Raw genomic sequence first — 24,782 nt, forward strand, 5'->3', positions numbered from 1 at the left:
ATGTATTTTTCTCTAACTCCTTGCTTACAGCAAAGTGCAGCTCCTCCAATGACATCTCAACTGCAGCTTGACTTTCTTTTGGATAAAGTCTCATGGTATTTGAATATTGCTCTGCTGTAGTTGTGTTAGGACTGAAGGGAGGAACATGTTTTGCAGAATGGCAGGGTTACATCCTGGGCTGGAGTTGGCCTCTTGTAAGGCAAACAGCTCTGCTGCTTCAAAGGCTTAGACTAGAAAACGCTGATATTTCTCATCTGTGACACACTTGGAGCTGCAAGTTGAGCTCAATAGTGTCTTATTGCTGGTAATGGAGGTTTTCAGAAGCTCTCCAGTTCTGGAAGGCTTGGATTGACCTTTTTCCCTGCTAAATAGCTCCAGCAGATCAGGATCGAGCAATATGGTCTGATTACAGTTTACGGATTCTAGACCTCACTTCTGTTTGATAAACCCAAAAGCAAAAGCTTAATCTTTTTCCTAGGCAAATTCTGACAAATTGTGTTTTGTTACTTCAAAGCCCTTTTTAATTAACGTTTTCAGTGTACTGCTCTTGGTTGGCCTAATTCGTGTTTGTTCTATGTTGGCTTAGCAGCTGGTATTAAATCTCATTTTATTTATTCTTTTTAACCATAGGAATGTGGATAGCTTTAGACCTTCCAAATGTTTTGGTTTTAATTCACTATTTAGGTAGCTTGATACTACATGTATTTTTAATGCTTTTCTTCCCCCCCCCCCAGTTTTGCTGCAGTGAGTCCTGGAAATATCCTAAGCCATAGATTTCTCTTCTGTGCTAATTCTGTAAATGCTATAAAGTCTTCCTGCTTCCATATGAAGGTTTTTTTAGCCTTCTCTTACCCAGAAAACAAACAATTTCTGTCTGCTGCAGAGGAATTCAGTTTGCTCTCAGCCATGTCATTTCAGTACAGCCACTTCTCGGCTTGCTAAATATTCCACTTCTAGATGAGAGGCAGCTTTAAAACAAGAATTTGATTAAACTGAGTATTTTGCCCCCTTCTAAAAACAAAATGAAGAGCCTTCAGTCCCCAAGCACGTACAGCTTGTGCCAGCCTCCCGGCTGCTGAGGGTTCGCAGCGTGATGCAGTGAAACCTCCTTGCTTTTAGGCTACAGAAGGCCTTCTCCCCTCCCATTTCTGCATAGGGTTTTCAGCAGGGCCGTGACAGAGGGGCCTCTCCAGTGAGAACCAGGTATTTATTGCTGAGAGCAATTCCTGGATGGGATCAATCACACGCAGGCTCCAGGGTTGTGTCTAAAAGAGAGAGAGATGGAGATGTTTCTGGTGGGATTTTGGGGTGGCATCATTCCCCAGGGCTCTGGGCTACTGCATGCTGGTTTGGTCTTTTCCCCTTCTGCCTCCTCATGGTGACGCCAGCCTTGACCGAAGAAATGATTTTTTTCCTAGCCCTGATGCAGAAATCAATCTGTTGATACCAGGTAGGCAGATTTGAGGTGGGGCAATAGCCAGCCTTCCTCTCTGGGGGGAAAGTGCTGCCCCTACCCAGCCCATCCTGCTGCAGTGGCTGAAGCACCTTATTTTGTTTCCGTGTAAAGGTGGAGGCGTCCAGCAGTGTGGAGGAACGGTCCGAGAAGGAGGGACCACGTTACTTTTGACTTCAGGTTGTGCCTACAGCTCCTCCCTACCAGGTTGTCTTGCTAGAGCCTCAGTTGCTCCCAGATCTTCAGTTAAGAGCGGATGTCAGGGGTGCTCTTTCATTCCTAGTTGTCAAAAAGATTACAAGAGTTGTTGTTTTTTTTTCTCCAGATGGATGTGAACTTGCCATAATTATCCAAGCCTTTTTCAACTTCATATTAAATTACTTAAGCATATTTCTACATGGGGCTATGCCAGGCACAGAGAAATGTGAAAGTTAATAATGGAAAAGCAAGGAAGTTAAAAGTAAAGCTGGAGTTTTAAAATTCACTCATGTTAATAATGCAAACTACTGCTTTTTAAAATTCCTTGCTATGTTTTTCTGCTATGACTTCAAAAATCTCTCCATAAAGAAAGTGAAAAATGAAATGCAACGCATAACGTTTTAAGTTGCTTATGATTTTAATAGAGAAGCTTCTGATGTGCATCGGTTTCATGATTCACGCCAGAATCTTAGAAGCATTTGCAGAGATTGAGAAAAGATTATGAATTTCTTTTTGTCTTGCTATTGCCTGCAACACAGTTACAACTCACTGCAGTACCCTCTGAGACTTCTCTGCTGAAGACTTGCAAGCTTGCTGCCAACTCCAAAAGCTGTAATAGCATAAGAAAATTAGAAAAGAAAAAAATGTTTCTCTTCAACTTCTGCTTTGAGTTTTGGGGTATACGTGGGAATATTTTCTAAAGAACCAGAGGGCTGCACATTTGTGTGTCATCCTCTCTTTCTCTTTTGATAGCTAAATTTCCTATGGAATTACCTGCCTTAAAAAGCCCTGAAAGACAGAAGTCTGTGAATCTTTGGGAATACTGAAGCCTCTGCACAATGCTGGATGCTCAGCTAGGTAAGTAGGAAGGCTGCCAGTGCACAATGATTTCTCTTCCTGAGTTTTCATAATGCTAGTGCTGTTCAAAAGCTATTCTTGATTTAGCAGTACTCAACAGACTTATAAAGCTCTTGATACAGGGTAAATCAGCAGATTAACACTGATACAGAGCAATTAAACAGTTCTTAGGTGCAGTATGTTCACCAACTGAAATACTTACTTTGCAAAGTTTACATGGGAGAAAGGAAAACATTATTAATATCATTAAGACACATTGCAAAAAATAGAAAAGGTTTAGCAAATGGAATTTACCACTTTTAAGCATCAGAATGCTTAGAAGTACTAGGCCAGTTTTGGAGGCTCGACTTTTAATTCTTGAAAAAAGCAGATTTGAAGGAACCAGCTTCACCCAACTGAGTAGAAGGACTCTCACCAGAGCTTACAGAGCATACAGGTTCTCCTACTGCAATCACATCCTTAATAGCCTTTATGGCTCTGATCAGCCTCACCTGGGGCTGGCTCCCCCCTCCCCCATTTATCTCTTTCTCCGGCCCAAGGCCCAGGAGCCCATTTAAGCTCAGCCTGGGGCTATCAGTTCTGCCTGAGCTGTGTTGTAGGTGAACCTTGTTTGGTCCTCTCTCCTGGGTGGTGCTGGGACCTGTACTGCAGCCCTGCCTCTAGCTGTTCCAAATTGGACCCTGGGCCTGGTTTATCCTCTTGCTGTGTTGGGGGATGTGAATGGTCAGCCCCCAGCTCAGACCCTGAGGGATGGCCCTTGCTGAGGTCACCTGTGGCTCCTGACTCACCTGCCTGTATAGAGCAGTTGTCTCCTGGTGCTGTTACAAGACAACCCTGAGAAGCTCAGAAAGAATGTTTGAAGTAGGTAGATTTGGATAACTTCTATCTTAGATAGAATTTGCTTAGCACGAGTAGCCGCACACTTGCTTAGCATGAGTAGCTAAATTTGCTGAAGCTTTAGGCCGTGCTCCTAGTTCGGTAAGAAAGGGCCCCAGAGCTGGTGCAGGCTGGAAAGATAAGGGAGTTACAAGCAGTCTGCATTCCTGTGCCCCACTCTCCAAAAGGGAGGATGTCAAGGCTGTGAAATAAGGCCTGTTTGGGCGCCAGGACCTTGGGAAGCAAAGCCTCCCCTCACTGTTGAAACAGTGTTAATTAAGGGGTCTGGATTATGTCCTCTTTGTCAGGACCTTGGGAGATAACATCTACTGACCTAGCTGGGGCAGTGTTAATTGATCAGGACCTTGAGAAGCAGGGGTGGGACCCAGGGAATGAAGAAATCACTAACCAATCAGTGTAAAAGGGAAAGTCACAAATCTGGCAATTTGTTTGTATAAATGCCACTTGAAAAGTTGGGGGGGTGTGCTCGATTTGTGGGAAAGCACCAAGCACCCAGGCTTGCGCAACTCTGAAATAAATAAGCAAATGTCTCTCCTGAGTGTGTAATTATTGGCTTATTGCACACCGGGCGACGAATCTGCTTTTCGGACAACAGTGCTGTGGATGGTGAAGGTATGTATAACTGTCTCAGTAGCTGGGCTAGTCTGTGCTAGAGCTCATCTCAACATGGGTGGCAAAATCTGAACAGATACCCTGTAATTTGAGGCTTGTGTTGGGGTTTGTTCTGCTCTGGCCATGTGGCTAGTGCTACCCAACTTGCTCTTTTAAATCTAGCCCAGGTACACCTACACAACCTGCTGTCAAATGGCATCTGCCTGTTTCTTTGAAAATCACGTACTGATTAGACTGATACTGAAAGAGTGAGTGTTTCACTGCTGGCGATAAGGACTAGCCAAGTTCACGAAGTCTCTGAAAGAGGTCTCTGAAGGTGAAACTAAGAGTGTAAATGAGATCCTCCTTTGAGATGTGTTTGGAGATCCAATCTGGTGAACAAGGTCATGGGTGAGAGATGATATGCCATGGTCCCTGCAGCAGGTTACATACAGAAGAGCAGTGCCTACAAGGCTGCTTAAAAAAGGACACTGGCAAGGTGATCTGGAGAGCTTAAAAGGAAAGGGGATCACTTCTTCAGTTAGGGACACTGGTAAATCTGGGAGCCCTTTTCAACCTTGTATTTGCCATCCACTTCCCCAGTGGGAAGTCTGAAGGAGCAAAAGTAATCTACTCCCTGCTGCTTAGCTGTTTTTATTTTCCACTGCTTGCCTCTTTGCCAGCAGCACCACTAATGTTCCCAGAGCACCTGAAGTCATTTTTCTGTATCTGCCTGTGGCAGTGGTATTGCACCCCAGAAGATTTTGCTTGAAGCCTTTGGGACTTTATTGGGGGTGCTCTAGATGTGCAAGGAAATAAATATACATAGGAACACTATGTGTTAAATCCACGGTAGGTGTCTAGTCTGCTGAGGTTTGTGTATGTTTTCAGTTTTAACAAGTGTGTGTAGATACATTACTAAGTATCTAGTAGACAAATCTACTCTAGATAGTGAAAGCTTGCTGCTCATATGGTCCTCTCTGGAGCAGTTTGAACAACATTGGCTTCCTTTTATAAACACTGTAGCATTTCTTTAAAAACTTAAGTTACTTTTAATGGTCTCCATTTAATTAGGAAAGTCGTTGCTATATTTATCTTGTTCTATGAGCTTTCCTGGGTCATCCAAGTCCTCTGTGACTAAGGAGGATGCTCTGTCATTGTCAGGGGCTGTTGAGGTCTTGCTGCTCTGAACTGAGCTGTGTACAAAGACTAAGTTTCAGGGTTTGGGGAAAGATCAGCTGTTGAAAAGAGCCAGTCAGCTGACATTGAAAAATGGTGAGTTTGGAGTGATTAAATGGTTACAGGTTTCAAAAGTAATGAGGCTTCCATTCTTTCTGATTACAAATGGTTGGGAATCAAAATGGAATGGTTTACTTCTATGATTGACTGCTTAAAAGCTGCCTGGTCTAGTGCTTTGAATAACTTGTGCTCTTTTCCCTCTTCTCTGTCCTCCCCCTCCAGCTTCTGATGATCTTTGGTAGCTGCACCTGCATTCGTGTATTTCACATGCAACAGCTGTGTTCCCTCACCTCAGGTTATGTCATCCTCTGGTCTCTACTGATCACTGGGGGCATTCTCAGGAGCAGGCTTTGCCAGCTCTTGTATTAGAGGTATTGCCTGGAACTTTATATGGGCCTCTGGGGTCTTCCTGGGCACTCTGCTGGAAAAAGTCAACTTTGCTCAGTTAAATCACCTGAGGTGACAAAAGCAGTTTGAGGAATTGATGCAGCTTAAAGTTAAAGATGAAAAGGGGAACTTCTCATCAAATACTTCAACTTTTCCTGTAATGTTGCCACCCTCAGGCTTGCTCCCCTGATGATCCCCTGTTGATCTGTATGCTCAAGGGTCATAGGAAGAGCCTCTGCCTCTATTGAGCAGGAGGAGAAACTAATACGAAACTGGTTGTTTTTCCTCTGACATTGAAAGATACTAAGTTCTGTAGGGTGTAATGTCGACCTGGTCTTGCTAAGGAGCAAGGTCAGTGTCGTATCTAAATGGAGATACTGGAAAACTTCTTAATGCAGAACAATGTCTTATTATTGGGTAAGCTGGTATGGCTGCATAATAAATACAAAGCATTCTGCCAGTGTTTAACAAGCTTCAAGAGGCCATAAAAACAAGATTTCTTTCCCCTCTTACTGAAGTTATTCAGCCTATGAATTGAAAAAAATAACAGCTGATTCTTACGATTTTTTTTTTTCTTCCTGATGGTTTTATAAATATCTTAGGCGTTTTTGGTCTGTTCTTGACATTCACACAGCCCTATGCAGAGGGCACATATAAAACAAGAGGAGCTCTAAAATTCTTCTGGAACATTCAAGGAGACTTACGAGCATGCAGGCTCTGTGCTGAACTGTAACTGGCATTATGGTGTCTGCCCTGCCTCTCTTAAAAGTTTAAAATTAAAGCATAGAAGATGGTTTCTCCAGTGTGCCCTACCAGGTCATATTCTAAACTCCACAGTCTGTCAGAAACATGACATCTTCTAAAATTCATGTTGTCAGGAGGTAAAGGACAGCACGGCATGAATTTTGTGATCATGTCTGAGGCTGCTGCAGCAAATGGCTCCTCTAGTTCCTGCTGAGCATACTTGTGGGTACGTCTCGGTGTTTGTCTCTATGAAGAAAAGCAGATCTCTCAAAGAAGTGTGGCATCGAGACCTTTCAAAGCTATGGATTACACACACCAAGTGAGGCAACTAACTTTAAAGCAAAAAGGCATCCAGTAAAAAATGTCACTTGGGCAGTATTTCAGAATTTAGTAAGGCCAGGCACCAGTCTGCTATCTAGTCAGCACCCACCAGGATAGAAACTAATTGAAACCAGTGGGACCACTGACAATGTAAAGTGCTAGGCAAAGTGAGTGCTAGGCAAAGTGAGTAATGGTAACACTCTCCAGACTTGAATTAGTCATTTACAATTCATCTCAGTGCTACAGAGCTCTGGTTGGATCCAGTACTCTCACATGTGGGTTCCTTGTGGATTAATTTGTGGCTCCTGCAAAAGGTATGAAGAGCTGGTGACTGCAGAGCTGCTGAGGTCTGCAGATGTTTGTACCACTCTTACCCCTTCCACTCATCTGAAAAATCTGACCTTTTTTCCTCCTTTGTTGTCACAATGTATCTGGGGAATCTCAAGTGTCTCAAGTAAATATTACTGATTTCTCTGTCTGCTAAATTACTGCAGCTTTGCTGCAGGCTAACAAGCTTCGCTAGCTCCCAGCTGTTTTCTCTTACTGTCTGTCCAGCTGTTAACCTGACCAGGAAAGTGCTATGGATGTCTGTCACATTGCAGGATTTCTTTCTTTCTTTTCTCATTTCAGATGTTGCTGTAAGTATATTTGATTAGGTTTGTACAACTGCAGTCTGTGGGAACTGATATCCTTGATTATTGCTTATTAACATCTATGCATCTATTTTTATTTCTTATGGTTGTGTCTTTCTTTTTGGAATGTACCTTTCAACAGGAGAACCTGAAAAGGTCTCCAGTTCTGTGGACTCTGGTAGGTAGCTTGACTACTGTGGTGATTGCTGCTGCTGAAAAATGTTGGATGGGCAAGAGCGAATTAGGGATAAGTTTCAGTGCTCACTCAGCACGTGGCTCTTGTGGCCTGGGGTCTTTCTGGGGATCCTGTACTCTGGATACTGTAACTTGGAGTAGATTACCACTATTGCGTTGCCTCTGTTGATTAGTTTTGATGTTACTGTGAGTTTAGGGAGGTGGTTTATTGTGGATCAGCTTCTCTGTTAATCTCAAACATTTCCCCCTGCTGCATAAAAGCTCCCCACAAAGCTCTGCTAGTCTCCTCATGGCTTTGTCTCCTTGTTCCTGTTTATTCTTGGCATGAGCCATCATATGTATTGCAATGAGTAACATGTCATTAGCTGAGTCCTGCCAAGACAAAAAGACTCTTATCTTTTGTATTTATTTTTTCTTTTGTTATAAGCTAGCTTCTGTAGTGTCAGTAGTATCTCTATTCTGAGAAGTGAAGCCTTTGCTGGAAATGTTCTTCAGCAATAAATCTTGCTGTGCTGGTACTGAAAGCTAGTCTAATCTCCACAGGGGTGGACAAAAATGTCAGCAATGCTCCCTTTAGAAGACTTGATTAGGACTGAGGGACCCATTTTGGTACCTTCTATCTTCTACATTGCTACTAATGAATCATCAATGGAAGATGCTCTACTTATCTGAGTTTTAAGTGGATGTGGCTTCAAAGAGAAAGTTGATGGTACCCGGACAGTGAAATCTAGAGTTGAGTATCCTGTGAAAGGCAGTGAATGTTTCTAGTCTGAAGGGGAGTGGCACTGTATTTGGACATTTAAGGTCAATGGTGTTGTGGACACGTTTAAGAGCAGCTGTCAACTTGAATGTTAGTGATACAAGATTTGCTTGTTCCCACCAAGGAAGCCTCAAATAGCCTTTGTGGATTACTAGACCTGAGGGTGGGAGGGAGGCTGCTGAGGGGAGATGGGCAAAGCAGAAGTACATGCATTTTGCCACTTCTGAAACAGGAGCATCTAAATTTAGATCTTGTCAAGAGGCCTTAACTTGGAGAGGAAATAAAAAAAGCCAGAGGATTGGGCTAGATCTTCACCCAGCTCCCATCCATTCATATAAGTGGGAGGCTTGGCTTCTGGCACCCTCAGTCTAATGCTGCTATAGTTTCATGAGGATACAAACCTAGTATAATTTCTGTTAAACAGGTGAGAAAACTGAACCATGGGTGGCCATATAGTTCATCAATCAGCAGACTGCAGCTGGAAAGAAAATCCATGCCTACCTGTCCTCAACAGTTTCCTATCCATTGGCTTTATTGGGCCTATTTCCCTTGATGGAAACATGCATTTGGATATGCAAGATTTCCTGGATTTGCTTAATATGGGTAAAGCAGAGAACTTAAGTGAGTCCTTTTTAGGAGTATTTTAAGCTCTTCACTCTTACTTTTTTGCCTTTTCACTCTGTTCTGAGCTGTGGAAATTTTAATTTCTCTGCTTTGGACTGTTGCCCCAGAGGATGTGACTCATCAGTGAAGGGATGGACAGGAAGTTTTCTGTGGTTTCTTTGTAAGGACACATCTATCCTGAGGCAGTTTTTCTTTTAAAGTAGCAGGGGGCTTTAGTGACTAGAAGAAAGGTGTTTTTTTGACCAGAAATAATAAAGGATATCTAGTAGAGGCTTCTAAGAAAAAATGTTCCCTCCTTTAAATTCCTTCAATTGTGTGTTAATAGGGCTTTGTGTCAGCAAGCATCCAAGAGTCAAACTTAGTCTGTGGAGTGTGTGAAAACATATGGGTATCCTAGTGTCTCTTTTTTACCCTCCTATCTTGATCTGTGAACTTGGAAGTGCCACTTCTCTGCTTTTGACCGCAGTTCCAGAGAGAAAGAAATAGATCTTGCTTGTACCACAAACAAAACTGAGATGTAAACAGGCTCTGACAGAGCTCCATGGGGGTCTCCCAACAGCACTTCTCTGTGCAACCATTTATTCTTTCCTTTGTCCCTTTAGATTGTGCCCACCGTTATCATGTCAGGATGTCCCAGGGAATTTTGCAACTTGATTTGGCTCCTGCTGACTAATGTACCTGACTGACAGCTAGCCAGCTTCCTCTGGGACATGCACACTTGTTATTTACCCAGATGTGACACCACTTGGAACCAAGTCACAAATGTTTGCTTCTGGGCACAGACAACACCTGTGGAGAGCTCAGACCTGCTGATGTGAAGGTGATGGCTACCTTGAGTTAGCTGGGAACACTGCCTTTAATATTCCTGTGTTGTCATCCTTGGCTCTGTAGTCTTGGGTCAAACCCCAAGAAAAGCATGAAAGCTTTGTTTTCCAAATAGAAATCAGCTCAACTGATTTACAAGGAGCAATAGGTCAAAGCAGTCATGTAGGTCCTAGATAATTTAGAACCGGGAGGACATGCACAGTTTGAAAAGTGTTAATGAAGTGAATGGGGAATGGGAACATTATTTCACACTACAGAACAAACATGGGGATGTTGCATAATACAGTGACTTTTTTCCCCCTGGCTTTTAAACCTGGATAAGGAGAATATCAATAACTGAACCTAGAAGCAGCTTGTATGTGTACTATGAGATAAGCATGACTGATCATGCATAACTGAGACAGTAAAGCTGCATTATTGACTCTGTCACAGGTGATTAAAAACCTGTGTTTTTTGGGTGCTGGTGTGTGGAGCCAGTGAAGCACTTGGAAAGGTCCCTCACCTGTAGATGGCTTTGCTGACCTGTAAGTATAGAAGTGTTGGATAAGAGTTTTGTGGGAGGAAAAGCTGCTCAAAGCAGCTTTCACTTGGCCTTGCCAGGTGGGATAATTGGTTGTCATGTTTAAACAGATCAGCCCCATGTTTCAAGAGGCTCTGGTTTCTTTTCTGATTATTTGCCTGCTGTGTTAAGGCATCCTCAGAAGATATTTTGTAATGTCCATGAACAAGTTTAGCAAGTGTTTATAATGCTGCTCAGTCTCAAACTCTCATTGCCATTGGGGGAACTTCTTGGGTTTTGCTTTTTTCCATTAAAGAAGACTACAGGTGTGTAGGAATCTAACTTCATAAACCCATAAACTTGAAGCAAATGAATGTATTTCCTCCAGTTTCCTATGGCTCTAATATCAATAGGATTTGATAATATAACAACAGGGAACGGACAGCTTGTTGTGATAGACACTTTAATCTTACCTGCCTGCTGTGAAATACACGGGCCAATCTAGAGGCTGCAAAGTATAAATTGCCTTTTTAATACTGATAAACAGTGAGGGAAAAAAAAAACTTAAGGAAATATTACATCTTAATTGTAGTCCTCTACTGGGATCAACAAATCTGGTTCATCCTTGAACTTCTGCTGTTTACCAAGTCTCTCAGCCCCACAATAATTATTTCCTTAACCCTTAGTAGGTTGGTGCCATAATCTGTGGCATAGCAGTAATTGCATAACAGCTCGATGAGACTTTTTGTCCATGATTATATGACCAAAGCAAATGGCCAACTAAGTATCTGTCTGATTCTTCTGGGAATTTGTAAGCAAACCCATAATCTAAACGTTGTCTTAATACAAAGACAGGTTACAGACAATCTTCTCTCCCCCTTACAAGAGTAAATTGTTACTCCAGTCTCTGACTGTGTGGAAAAGGTAAGGATTACAGGATGATAAATTGAAAGTATGTAACTTGCATTTCATCAGAGCTGTATGGCTGGCAGTGACACTTCAAGACTTCATGCCCAGTCCTTCATCCCATGCCAAGAGGAGATGGGAGCCTTCCAAGAACTTACTCCATCTTGCCTCTCTATCATGAGGCAGAGCTGGTTCTTATCAAATTTTCAATTGGGTCTGACCTAAGACAGATCAAGTCCTACAACCTGCCAGCTGATGACCAAGCAGTCTACAAAAAAAACAAAACAAAAACACCACCCCACAAAAAAACACCACCCCACAAAAAACCACCACCCCACAAAAGCCCAAGAAAAAGCCAAAAAACCCTCCCCAAAAAACCAAAAAACCCCCCCCCAAAAAACAAAGAAAAAACAACCCCCCCCCCCCCCAAACCTAAACTGCATGCAGACCTGTAAAATATCACACTATCACACATTTTACCTGCCTTAGCAGCAGCATGTGACAGCTGGATCCAGCCTAACCTGGCTGGGAAGGGAACTGTTTGCTGCAGGAAGAGCTTGCCCACCTATCTGGGCTATAGATGATATTTTGGTTAATTGATTGTAGTCTGTGGAAGGACCTAAGTGTATTTTGTAAAGGTGGATGTTATCACTACTTTATCTGGGAAGAGGTTGAAGTTTATGGTAACTTGAGAAGCAGTTTGGTAACCTGTCCTTCCCAGGCCTTGCTCTGACCCTCTGATGTGCTGGCTCTCATCCATCTGTGGCCACAGTGGTTGCACCTCAGTTCAGCCTGTGTGATTTTTGGGATGTTGCACTGAAGTCTTCAGAGTGAATCAAGGGTGGTCTGCCCTGACAAAGGGAGTCCATTGCACTTGCCTATCAGACCTTGTTTTCGATGGCTTATTTTTCTATTTCAAGATCCCAAAGCATGTATCAACAAGTCAGTTACTGAATGCAAGAACTGGTAGTGCAAGAGACGTATGACTGTACTTGCTGCTTTGCTCAGTGTGGCATCAGTGCTGGCATGTGGCAGGCACAGAGGTGACCCAAAAATGATCCCCTTCAGAGGAATAGGACCCATAAGCATCATGGTATCATGTGAAAGGGGTGGTGTTTGTTGCTGAGCTGCCTTCTGTAACCCTGCATGGGTCACTGGTAGTTCCCCAGGCACCCTGCTGCTGTGCGATGGGAGTGGATGACAGGCCTGTGTTTAAGTGCAGCCCATATCTACCTCTGTAAGTGTTTTTATGTGAGCCTGGCAGGGCAGGCATGGAGGGCACTCTAGCAGAGAGCAAGAGGTGGCTCACTTGGCTTTACTAGATATGCTCCCGAAGTGGAATAAACTTAAAACTCCCCCAGTTTTGTGACAGAAGTCATATTTGCATATTGCACTGTTATTAGCAGAGACAAAGGGACAAACATTGGCATCCTTTTAATTACAGGCATGTTAATGATAATGCTACTACAGTCAAACAGCACTGTAAGGCTATTTCCTGTCTTCATTAGCATTTCAAACAGCACAGCACAAAATTAAGCCAGAATTCTTAAAGGTCATCTGAATATACTGGCTTTTTTGTTTTGTTTCAGAACAATTTAAATGAGATTTTGTTCCTAATTTTGCTAACAATGTTAACTTTTCTGTTTAATTAATGAAGGTGTAGGAACATGTCCTTGCCCTGGTCAGTGTGCTAAATGAGGAAGGTTTGGTACTCTCCCTTAAACTGTTACCTGGCATTTTCTTCCCTGATGTGTCCCATCTTTTCCCCACCTGTTTCCTCCTCTCTCACTCCACAGATTGTGTCGAAGAATGGTAAAGAAAACTAAGGAAGAAAAAAAGGGAAAAGTGCGAATTTAGCAGAACTGAGCCTTGCATTTTCCTAGGAGTCATTTATCATCCTCAAAGTTTTGGTTCCTCACAAATAATAAAGAAAAGGACTGGTAATTGCTATTTGCAGCTAATTGACAGAATTGTGCTGTGAAAGAGGGAGCAGTTCTGTGCTGCCTTTGCTGATGACACTTGAAGGTTGTTCTAAACTTTCCATCTCTACTAAATTAAATTGTCCTTTGTCTGTGTCCATCATTAATCTAGTAGGTGGGCTTTTCATTTGTTTTTAAACTATTAGATGACAGGGAAGTGGTAAATGTAAAAAGTGAAAAGGATGTTTCTATGAACTCAATTTGTGCGATAAAGCTGTATGGTTTTGTATTAGGTGCTTTATTTGCATAGTCCTCCGTACAGCTTCCTGGGTGACTTTAGTATCTTTTGTTCTGGGTCTAGAGGTATTTGGTGCTTAATAAACACATAAGCACTTTGCTTGTCTGGCTTATTAAATTTCAGAGTTGATGGTAGAGTTTTCAGCTCTGTGAAGCTGTAACCTTGCTCCCAATCTTTAATCCTCTGATATAGCAGAGCTAAAAAGGAACTGGCTGAAGTGGGAATATGCAGATTTTTTTTCTATTAGATTAGATAAACATTGGAACCAGAGGGAGTATCAGGGATTTTTAACTTCATATTCTGTCAGTTCTACTTGTGTCTACCTATAGACCTATCAGGACAGAAAAGCTTCAGACCTGAAGGAACTTCTTATTTATCATATATATTTAGATATTGCAATCATCCTGCATGTAGAAGTAAATGTGGAAGTGGAATTTTACCTGCTTCTGATATGAACAACAAAGTTTACTTACTTCTCTTGTATACCATGAAGGTGACTTTTTAGTCCAATTTCTACATTTCTCATTTCACTGAGACTTTTTTTTTTTTTTTTTTTACTTTCACTGCCTAGGGCTGGAGAGTTCCTCAAATATTATTTTATGGTACTTGTTTCCACCTACACTTGCAAATTTGCCTGTTACAGTGCTTCAAGGGCAGATTCCCAGACTACAAACCCAACTGTCATTCAGTTGTGGAGGGCATTAAGTCTCTGAATGGATTTCAGCATGTGCATAACATGCAAGTGTTGCACAGGCATTGCTGTTTTGTCCTTGTGTAAGCTGGGAAATATTTACCCGATGGTAAAAAATCCCGGATACAGATGTGAGAGCTCTATGGGAAGATGCCCATGGCATTTGCAGTTCAACAACATCCACTAGCTTAAGAACAGCGTTGTGGCTGCACAAACCTTTGACTTGACACAGCTCAGGTTAGAAAGCTCTTAAAATAATAATACAAAGGTAAGTTGATTTTTGCTTGTGACAACTAGGAACAAAGCCATTCTTCAAGGACAGCATTAGTGGAAATCTCAAACGAGAGCTCTGGACTCAGCAAAGCTTGGGACAGATTTTTGGACACTTAGCCACAAAGTATGGCAGTGGGGCTGCCCCAGATCCTATTGCTGAGGCAGCAGAGAAGAAAGGCTCTTTCTCCCTACTTGCTGAGATTTTTCAAGCAACATTTGATGCAAAGGCTGATTTCAACTTGATTTGCAACTGAAAACAGACCAAAAAAACCTACAAGCAGATACTGTCCTCTAAGAAATGTCAAATGGAAATAAGATTTTGGAAGTGTGTGTGCTGGTCTTAAACTGAGGTTTCTTATGCCTCTGCTTGTGAAGAAAGCAGTACCTCCCCCTCCCAAGAAGCAACAGAAGCATGAAGAAAAATGCATGGTGGAGCAAGGGTAAAATACTGAACCACTGGGCAATGCCCTGCACAAATCCCCTATTTTGGTGGGAGTAAAAGTTCAGCGATGTGGATGTTAGCAATGCTGTGTTATTGGCCTGCTGGAACCTTTTGTGGTTACATCTATAATGGCAGATAAAGTCTAGCCTTGTACCCAAAGCACCAGCACATCCATCAAGATGCACTATCCTCTCCAGAGCATTTTAAAAAAAAAAGAAAGATGATATATTTGGTTGTATATTAAAAATCAGCTTTGAGAGAAGATTGTTTTCAGCAGATTTTGGACTTTTGATCTTCTTAAGGGACAGAAAACTGCAGAGGGGAAAACAATGTGATGCTAACTTTTCTGGAGTACCCCCAAATAGTTAAATTTAAGTCAAGTTATTTGTAATTTCCTGGCAAAAATGTCTTTTGTTTTGCAAGGTAATTATGGATTTTCATGAGCACTCCTTGCTAATCAGGTTTAATGATACTAAACCCAAATCACATTATTGTTATTTTCTGAGGCTATGCTGGAGATATGCCACATTAACCCAAAAGAACAAAGCGCACAGACAACAGTAAAGAGAAGGGGGAGAGGGGAGAAAAGTGGAGGAGAGGGAACAGTAGAGAAGCAAGTTTCTTATTACCTATGGCACTAGCCTTTGCACAGTTTGTGGCACAATGTTAGAGGAATAGGCACTGATAAAATGACTGAAAAATAGCCCTGGCCTTGAATCTTCCAGGAATCTAGTATATTAAGAGACAACGTCAGCAAGGGATTTACTCTTAAAGGAGATAAAATTATTAGGATGTCCATTTGAGTAAGCTGAAAAAACTCAGATATTTTAGGTTACACCATTTCATTATAATGCACTATGTCTTTCTTATTTCCAAAAGCATCACCCTGCTCAGCTGCTTGCTACCAAGGGTTATGACTGAGCCTGGGTTGTGCACTCACAGGCTGAAGGAAGAAGTGTGAGGATTTGAGGGACAGAGGAAGTCTCCATAAGATTGGTGGAATTGCATGTCTGATCTATTAGGCTTTAGCAGATGTGCATCAAATGATGTAAGTCTAATGGCTTTAAGTCAAATATGAGGAGCTTGCGTTTGAGCACTGCAGCTGGTAGTACCATAGTGAGCACCAGTGCTTGGAAAATCAGGCATTTCTGTGACTTTAAGGGCTCGCACTCAGCAGGTCTATGACCTACAGATAACTTGTACTGACCATGTGGATGACTGAAAGGGTCAACCCTGGACTGCTACTTCCTTGGCAAATCCCATCTAGCTGGCAGGTGGTTTGCCTCTGGTCTCCACACATTTTTGGTGCCTTCCTGGGTGAGCATGGGCCAAAGCAGGAGTAAATGCCAGTCTGGGCAGCCCACTGTTTCCTGTGTGCTCTCTTGTGTTTACATCTCTATATATGTGTACATAAACACATGCATGTATTCAAAACTTTGGGGAAGGGTGAATACATGTTATCTGTGGTTTAAGGTGTTGCTATGTCTCAGACTATTGTTCTGAAAACTTAGCAATAATGGAACCAGTTTAAAAAGAAGAGTATTGTTTTTTTCTGAAAAATCCACAAGGTAATCCAATCTGCATGCTTTTCTGTTGGCTGGATGTAATCTGGAAAATCTGGCTTCTGGAAAGCCTATCCATAGAGGTCATGCTACCAATAAGGAATCAATAGGAATTTCTTTGAGCTGGGGAAAGGATATGATCCAGCTGCAAGGATCTTAAAACTTGTACATAAAGCACACTCTTACATACATGCACCTTAGTCATGGGGAGAGAATAAAACAATACATTGACATGTTTGTATCCATTTTGCTATTTTGTCACATGCACTTATTACTTAAGCTCCTTGTCATCTGCAATAGGTGTTGAGGGAATAAGATAAGCCACACCTTGAATTTTCTTGTGCTACAATGTTGCTTTATGGTCTCCCTAATACACCATGAGGACTTTATCTGTAAGTAGTATGAGAATTGTATGCAGTGTTGTAAGCTACTAACCCACTGTAACTGCTGTAGTCTTTTGGCCCTACATGAATCTCAAAAATGGAGATACAGTCTAGGATACCATCAATCTTTTCTTTGTGGTTCAGAAAAGGAATCCATTTTCTTTGATAAAAGACCCATTGGTCTTTGTGATCTATAAATCATTCTTTCAAAAGAAGCCCTTTGAAATATCAATTCAAGGTGTTCTCCAGAATATCACTTTATAGCTTTTTCTAGTGATAGAAGATAATCCTTGTGGCTATCAAAAAAGAAAATCCCTACCATTTTTCATTGAATTTTGCAACTTCAGTAGAAGCTCTCTAAAGGCTCAGTATTACCGTCTCTAGTCTTGTATACTGTACAGAGCCAGAGCTTTTGTGTTAAAATAGCATTTCTCAAATATCCAGTGGAGTTGGAGATGAGTGAATTAAAAACAGGATTCTATAAAAGTGTTCCTTGCCATGTGCAAATCCTTAGCCCCTTTCACGAGAAACACTGGAGCTGTGCGCAGGGGTGTTTTTCATTTTGTTTGCTAGAACAGGTTTCCCATCAGTGGAAATTGTGTTAAAGAACCTGTTGAAGTCTCTCTTCCATCAGAGGAAGCTGGGAACTGTCAGTGTCACCACAGTGCCTGCCTTTCAGTGGCATAAGAAATGAGCAGTCCTTAAATGTACAGAGTTTATCATTCCTCAGAGGCCTTCAAGAACCTGCTGTATGAACCAAATAATAAACAGTGTAGCTCTTTTACATAAATAATGCTTTCTGTTCCTGATTTACTGCTTTATTCCTGCAGTTGGATATCACTTGTAGTATTTATCTCAGGGTATTTTTATTGATCTCTACTGTAGTGCCAAGGAAATAAATTTATCTGCATGCAACTACATTGCTGGAGAGGTACTGTATGGCTGCACTTACAGTTTTCTTCTGTTTGGTGATTATTCTGTTCCTTTTTTTTTTCTTTTTTCCTCTCCTTCTCAGTTTATCTTTTGGCTGGCTCAGAGCAGCAGGATGCTTGGAGTGGGTTGTGAAATAGATTTAAGAAGTCAGAGGTACTCCTAATTTCTGCCCTAACTTTTTCAGTCTGTATCCTGCCTGCAGAAATAATATGATTTGTTTGCTTTTCTATAGCTTTCTCATAAGGACATCATCAATCTGCACTTCAAGCATTCCCAGAGGAGTGAGGACAGACAATAGAAGAGGGGAAAGGGTGGTGGTGGTGGGGAAAGACTGCCAAAATTGCCCTTAATAAATCTAGTAGTCTTAAAGGGTGAAAAAGGGAGCAAGATCTGACTCTAACTGGAGGTGACATGGAAGGAATGGGGTTTCTCTTCTGCAAGAAAATTTAAGGATCCAAGACTTGTTGGAGGAGTGGAGCCTTTGCTGCGTGGTTGTCTCACCTGAAACACTGTATGATAGAGTGAGAAGCCTTAGATCTGATTCTAGGATGAGGGGATAAAAGAGAAAATCACACTTCTACTTCTGTTCCCTTGTTCTTCACAGCATTAGAAACAGGGTGGCTCTTGTTTAGATTTCTGTAAGTCAATTATTTCTTTGCTTTTTACCTGGCTTGTGTTATGGGTGATGTCAGGGCAACAGACAACTACCAAAGCTATGGTACTGTTCCCATAGGTTTTCTCATCCTTAAAGGGAACTGAGCTGCTTTTGCAAGGCCTGGCATCCTGAGTCAGTTCTGCAGAGGGTAGGGAGTAACCAGTTGCATCTCAGCTCAGCTGCACAGACTGGCTCTGAACTTGGTTACCCTGAGGTCTGGGTGGGGGGGAGCAGAGCCTCCTGGTGATCAGCATTAGGCAAAAAATCACCTTGACCTGTAGTAGGATACAGGGCAAGGGGTTTGAACTCAGGGCAGCTTTTAATCATCTGTAGAAACCCCTTCATTTTTTCCTCATGGAGCTCAGATGCCTGTTCACTTCTTTCCTCAAGTTAAGTCAGCCTTGCAAAATTGCTGTGGAAATCTCTTGGTTTCAGCTTCTTGTTTGACTGCCATAATGAGGAAAACAATATCCTTTTTGCCTGTCGCTCAGCAAAACCAACCTACTTGATCCTGGGCAGCAGGGTGAATGGGATTTTGGAAGGACGCTTTGTGTCTTTGAAGTCTTTTCTGGCTAAATGTCATTAATCTTCAGAGTGATTCAGTTCTTAAGGTAATTTGTGGCCTTTTCTTTCTTTTTTTAAATACATTAAAGGCTTGATATGGGAAAAACTTCTTTGCTTCAAGATTATCCTCTGTAATCAGAACAGCGTCACTCAGCTCAGTAAAGTCCTTTATAGATCTTTTCTTTGTCTTGTCAGAACTGAAATTCATGATATACAGGAAAAGATGCAAGTTATTGTTTGCTTACTCCATATCTTCCCATATGTTGTATTCCCCCCAAATGCAGGCAGTTTTTTGTTTTGTGGCTTTTAGCAGCTGATAGTTGAGCAGAATTAGTTCCATGATGGGTTGCTACATCTGTGGGAGGCCCCAAGGTGCTTTGCATCTAGTATCAGATTTGCTAATTGCCTCTATGATGTATGAAATCCTCCTGAAAGGAAAACTGTGTAGGAAGGCAGTGTGACTGGCATGTCGGATATGGGTTTGCCAAATACCACTGGGTATGCCACTTCCCCACTTACCTCTCTCTATTGACAAGAAAGGGAAACCGCTGCTAATCCACCTCCATAAACCCTTGCTACTTGGAGGATTACAGTTATGTTATTGCTGGAGTATTGTGTCTAGTTTTGGGTCCCCCTCTCCTCTCCCAGTGTAAGAAAGATGTTGACCAACTGCAGGGAGACCAATGAAGGACTGCTGAGATGGTTGAGGGATGGACCAAGAGACAGAGCGAGAGGCTGAGGGAACTGGGTTTGTTTAGCCTTGAGGTGGCAAAGTGGGGGGATCTATCTGCAGCCTTTACACTCTCTAAGGCGGGGGGGGGAGGGACTGTAGGGAAGAGGGAGCCAAGCTCTTCTCAGAGGTGCACAGTGAAAGGCCAAGAGACAATGGACAGACATAGCCATGATGGAAATTCCTATGGGATTAAGGAAAAATTCTTTACAGCAAAGGCCAAGCACTGGAGCAGGGCCCAGAGAGACTGTGGAACATCCAACCTTGGAGACTTTCAAAACTCAATGGGGCAAGGCTCTGAGCAACCTGGTCTAACTTTGAAGCTGGCCCTGCTTTGAGCAGAGGTGGGACTAGATGACTTGCAGATGTCCCTTTCTACCTGATTTTTTCTACGATTATTAAAATGATTTTTTTGAAAGGTTAGCTGCAATGTTATTTTCAGCTAATAAGCTGTCTTTGCTGGAATACTTGCTGTGAATCCTTCTGCTGGTCTACACTACTCAACCAGGAGCTGAATGTGACTTATTGATCTCTTATCTACAACTTGAGCTGCGACTTTTCAGGCTATGTGGAACTGATTACTCTCATTTCCAATGCTCACATGCATTAGCATGATAAACTGGTTTTTCTCCACCTGAGTGTTTCATTTGGCTGTGGAAATTCTCCAGAGATTGCTCATGTCCTTCTCCTGCATATCCCTTGATGTGGGGGGAGAGCTGACTGGGAAGTCATGGGGCTTTGTCTCCTTTTGCTTGCTCATGACTTTAAATTTTATTCATTTGAGTTAATATTATTTCATACACCGTTCATTCTTTAATTAGAATTTGCATTGCCAAAAATGATATTCTCTTGTGCCTTGTGTAACTATTCATCATCATATAAAAGAATGACCATGCTGTTCAGTAGACTTTTATAGCTATTTTGCATAGATGTAAATGACTATAGAAAGTAAAAGAAGAATTAAGCCAATCCCACCAGTTGCATTTCTGTAATAACTGTTTTCCAAGTATATTGTCTGTTTTGGTTTCCTTATTCTTTGGGCTGGTCTGTGATTGTTGAATGGTTTTCTGTGCTTCTCATGGCTCTTTGCTTTTAAGTATCACATTTTTTTTTCAATCTGTGCAACGAAAAACCCTGCTCCTAGTTTCTTTTTCATGGATTTGACAGACTTTGTTCACCACTTGATTCTTGGAAATGAGAATTTGATATGCCAGATCTGTCAATAATTCCCTTTGTCCACATACGTCATCTTTTTTGTCAGAAATAGCAGTTTCTTACGAACTGTTGAATTAACTAGTGTTTTGTTTGCTTTCTATTTGTGGTGATTTCCTAGCAGCTCCCACTGTTCCCAATTTGTTGTTGCTGTAGTCTATACTTTGTTCACTGAGTTCAGCTTTCTTGCTTTCATAGGCCTGGGTATGAAAAGAAGGCTCTATTTACCAGTTTATTTTACAGCTGTCCGATGTGAAGTCTGCAATGGGCTGGATCTGATCTATTCAATGTCCATTTCTGTGGCCTCATGAGGTTTCTTTCCATCTGACAGTCTCCTGGGGAAACTGTTCTCCTGTGCCTTCATGAGGCTGGTACCTGGCTAGATTGCTCACTTGCCGAAGAACTTAACAGAAAGCAGTAATTCGTAGGCGTCTCTTCTGGTGTCTGAAGGGTGATGGAAGACAACTGAGCTTTCTCATGAGGCTGTGAAAGGAGTTTGCTAACAGCAGGTAATCATGCAAAAGCCTGTTCGTGAGGACAGGAGGAGTTAGCCCTGTATGAGATATGACTTTATTCTCCAGGTTAATTTTTTTTCCTTATGGAGCAAGAGAGGCTTTATCATCATGATCTATAAACTTTTGGTTTGAAAAAATGTCTGGAAAATATTGGGAAAGCCTAAATATTAGTGCTAAATGCCAAGCTAAATGTTCTTTTTAAGTACTTGAAGTGTATGGGCATTTTTTTTTATCCCAAGGGCTCAGTTGGTTTGATTGTTCTAACTCCAAATTCATTTTATGCTCCTAGGAGTTCAGGAATTGTCCTAAACTGATGGACCCAAGGGGTACCTTGTCTACTCTCTGAAAGTGGCCAGCATCATCTCCAGAAGCACATGCCAGAACAGTCGCCTGTGAGCGGTTTCTGAGCTTCTGTTCTGAGGGTCCTGAGACAGAAAGAGACACATCCCCATGTATTCAGATGGTTAGTGTGCATGCTGATGCTGTTTTTTTGTTAACCTTGACGTAAAACACCATGACAATGCTTTTTACAGCTTGGTTACGCACTGATTAAAGCTGTTTGTGTAGCCTAAAGCTGAAGCCTTGAAAAATATGAAATCTTTTTATTGTAGCTCTGTGACTGAGGTAATGGGGATCTTCAGAGAGGGACTGATGGTGGGATAATGGGTTAAGGAGCAGAATGTCAGTAATCTATCAAAGGACAAAATGTGGGCTGTGGGAGAGCTGTGTGGTCCTGTACAAGAACATACAGGTTGGGAAACCTCTAAATGTCACATCTAGAGGTGATGGTTCGTAATGTGAACCGAGTCTGCAGCACTACCAATGACTGGAGCTTGTGAGCATGTTCATGCTACAGGAAAAATAATTAACCAAATAGAAAATGTATCATAGATGATAATCAATAACACAATGTGCAATACAGTATACAACATGCTGATCACATGCATATGACAGCCAATAGCTTGGGTTCTTTGGATTCAAATTCCTGGAGTGTCAGACACCACTGGGGGCTGCTTAGCTGCCAATATATGATGTATGCTTGCTACTTAACAAATAGGATGATAAATGAAGGATTGAGATGCATTGTGTGATTGGTTAGGAATGAGAAAATCTGACCCATTGAAAGAAATGGGGTAAGAAATGGCTTTAAGAGCAGCAAAAGAGTCGCTGGGTGATAAGTTGTAGTCTGGTTTGGTGGCAGCAGTTTTGGGGTGTTAGCAGTGCTAGCAGCCTCTGATGCACAGATCATGCAATGAACAGGCAACAAAATTTTTGTTTAATAAAAACACCTGTTGCCTTTTTCCAGTGACATTTTGTTGACCAGAAATAGCTTGAGTACCAACTCTACTTAGCTATTTTATTTGCTGTGTTGTATAGATTCTTTTTTGCCCCCTTTAATTTTTTTGGGGGGGGGAATGTTAGGAACTTAGACTTTTTTGATACGTCATTTTGCAAGAAGGAAGCTTAGTTCTGGTCTCTCTGACAGGGCAGGAAGGGCTGCCATTGAAGTCAGTGGAACTGTTGCAAAATGGCTTTGTATGCACTAGGATCAAGTTAAAGGAATTTCTTCAGCTGCTTGGACCAAACTGGTTCCCAGGTTTTGGACCAGTTTGTGGCCTCACCTTTGTGTATCATAGTTTGGCCATCAGGCCTTCGGTGTTGGCAATTTCTGGAGTTTTGGCAAATCTTGTTTCAAGAAACTCTCCCCAGTTTGAGTGGGTGTTTCTTATAGAGTTCAAATTGTATTCACAAATAACTTGTCTGTATGCATATACCCCCACTGGCTTTCTGTCTCAGCACGCACCATACTATTACATACTATTAAAATGCTTAGGCATTTATTGCTGACATTTATTTTGTTTTATTGTAATAATTTCACCAGCTTCTAAACTTAGCTTTTATGACTCATCAAGACTTTGAAACATTCTCTTCTCAATTATTTATATGCCTTACAAGTTATTTCTTAATTTCTTGTTTTGTTGTCCCAGATCATGTTTTTTTGTAGGTACGTATTCATACAATAACATGCCCTTCATCTTAAGAACGCTGTCTAACTTCTAGCTTTCTAGAAAATGTTTCAATGAGCTGCAGGATGAATGTAATACTAATTCTCTGTTAAAATGCATAGAGCGTAGCAACATTATGCCTTTGAAGCAGGAGTGCTTTCAATTAATATGTGCTGCTTTGTGCTATAACCTGTCCATTGTTGCAAGCAACTTACTGTCTGGAGCTGCCTAAATGAAATTGTATTGTAGCTCAACTACATTATTGACAGAAAATGCAGGTCACAGTCTATTTTCACTTGTGTTTTTTCGAGTCTTTTGAATCATGGAGGTATATATGGCTGAACCTGAGCCTGGTTATAACTTACTGCTATATAAGCACATTCCCCCACGATCCGTCTGCTCTGAGAGTTTGTAATTGAGCTGGAAGAAAGCGGAAGAGGGTAAAGGTTTATTGACAGAACAAGTGCTCTGTGTTCACAGATTTCAGCGCAGTCTTGTGTTATCAATGGAAATGTTGCTTCCCAGAAATTAGCTGCTTTCTGGCTGTCTTAATCATTTTGCATTGTAACCTCCAACAACGCCTTTAATGCAATAGTAACAGCAGAGTTGCTCTATAAATGAATTTGAAAAAACTTATCTTTTTGGTTGTATTTGGGGGGGGAACCCCATATCCAAAACCCCTCTGCAGCTTAAATAGGCCTGGCTTGAATGGAGCAAACCCCAAAAGGCATTGAGTTTTTTAAATATGAGAGTCTTCTCCTAGGCTGCTTCGTCTGTAGTCAAGACTCTGAAGAAGAGCAGCCTGACTAAGGTCCTCTGCCTACAGCAGATCCCCTGTTCCTGGCAGTGCAAGGAATTGAAACTTCTTCAGGTTGGGTGGGTTTTTAATGAATGATTTTTTTTTTCTTCCCATCTAGCCAGCCACTTGAGAAGACTGAGACAGTGCTGAGGTGATTTGCAAGCCCAAGTCCTCAGTGTTGCAGACCTCTCTCTTCACTCATGTGGAAGCATGCAGCTCTGGGGACCCACGCTTGAGGCGTGTACCTGATGATTTTAGTTTCTGTGCAAACCTGCTCTCAGTCTCTGGGACTGTGCAAACCTGCTCTCAGTCTCTGGGACTGTTCTCTTGCTAAACAGGAAGGTCTTTTGTAGTGTAATAATTAGTGATCAGTGGCTGGAACTAATACCAGTACTGTGGGCTGGGCAAGAGCATTTCAGAAATAGCACAGGGTTGTCATTAAGCGCAGTGAAAAGCAGCAGTGTCTTCTAAAACAAAAAATAACTTGCACGAGTTCCTGTGGAGCTGATTATTTTCTTGATCTTCGTGTAAGTGCTTGGTATTAATGTTCATAAGAAGATCTTAGTGTGCTAATCCTCCTGTAGTTTCCTTTGAAATATAATGTTTAACTTTTTTCTTACTCCCATAAAAGTTTTTAATGCGCCTCCTACACTTCTTTCAATGAACAGAGT

The 24,782-nt window shown here is 41.8% G+C and overlaps 1 long non-coding RNA gene across 2 annotated transcripts in view; it reads left to right on the forward strand.

The window, feature by feature from the left end:
• The first annotated feature begins 6,922 nt into the window (after positions 1-6,922).
• Positions 6,923-24,782, forward strand: part of LOC135327300 (uncharacterized) — a 130,817-nt gene continuing 112,957 nt past the window's right edge. The window contains exons 1-3 of one of the 2 annotated variants that reach the window (XR_010387402.1): positions 6,929-7,002; positions 21,123-21,300; positions 21,596-21,769. This is a non-coding gene — a long non-coding RNA (uncharacterized LOC135327300). Of the gene's footprint in view, positions 7,003-21,122; positions 21,301-21,595; positions 21,770-24,782 lie in introns of both variants that reach the window. The other variant, XR_010387403.1, reaches the window with a different exon arrangement.

This window comes from Dromaius novaehollandiae, chromosome 2 (genome assembly GCF_036370855.1).
Source record: "Dromaius novaehollandiae isolate bDroNov1 chromosome 2, bDroNov1.hap1, whole genome shotgun sequence".
Lineage (NCBI taxonomy): Eukaryota > Metazoa > Chordata > Aves > Casuariiformes > Dromaiidae > Dromaius > Dromaius novaehollandiae.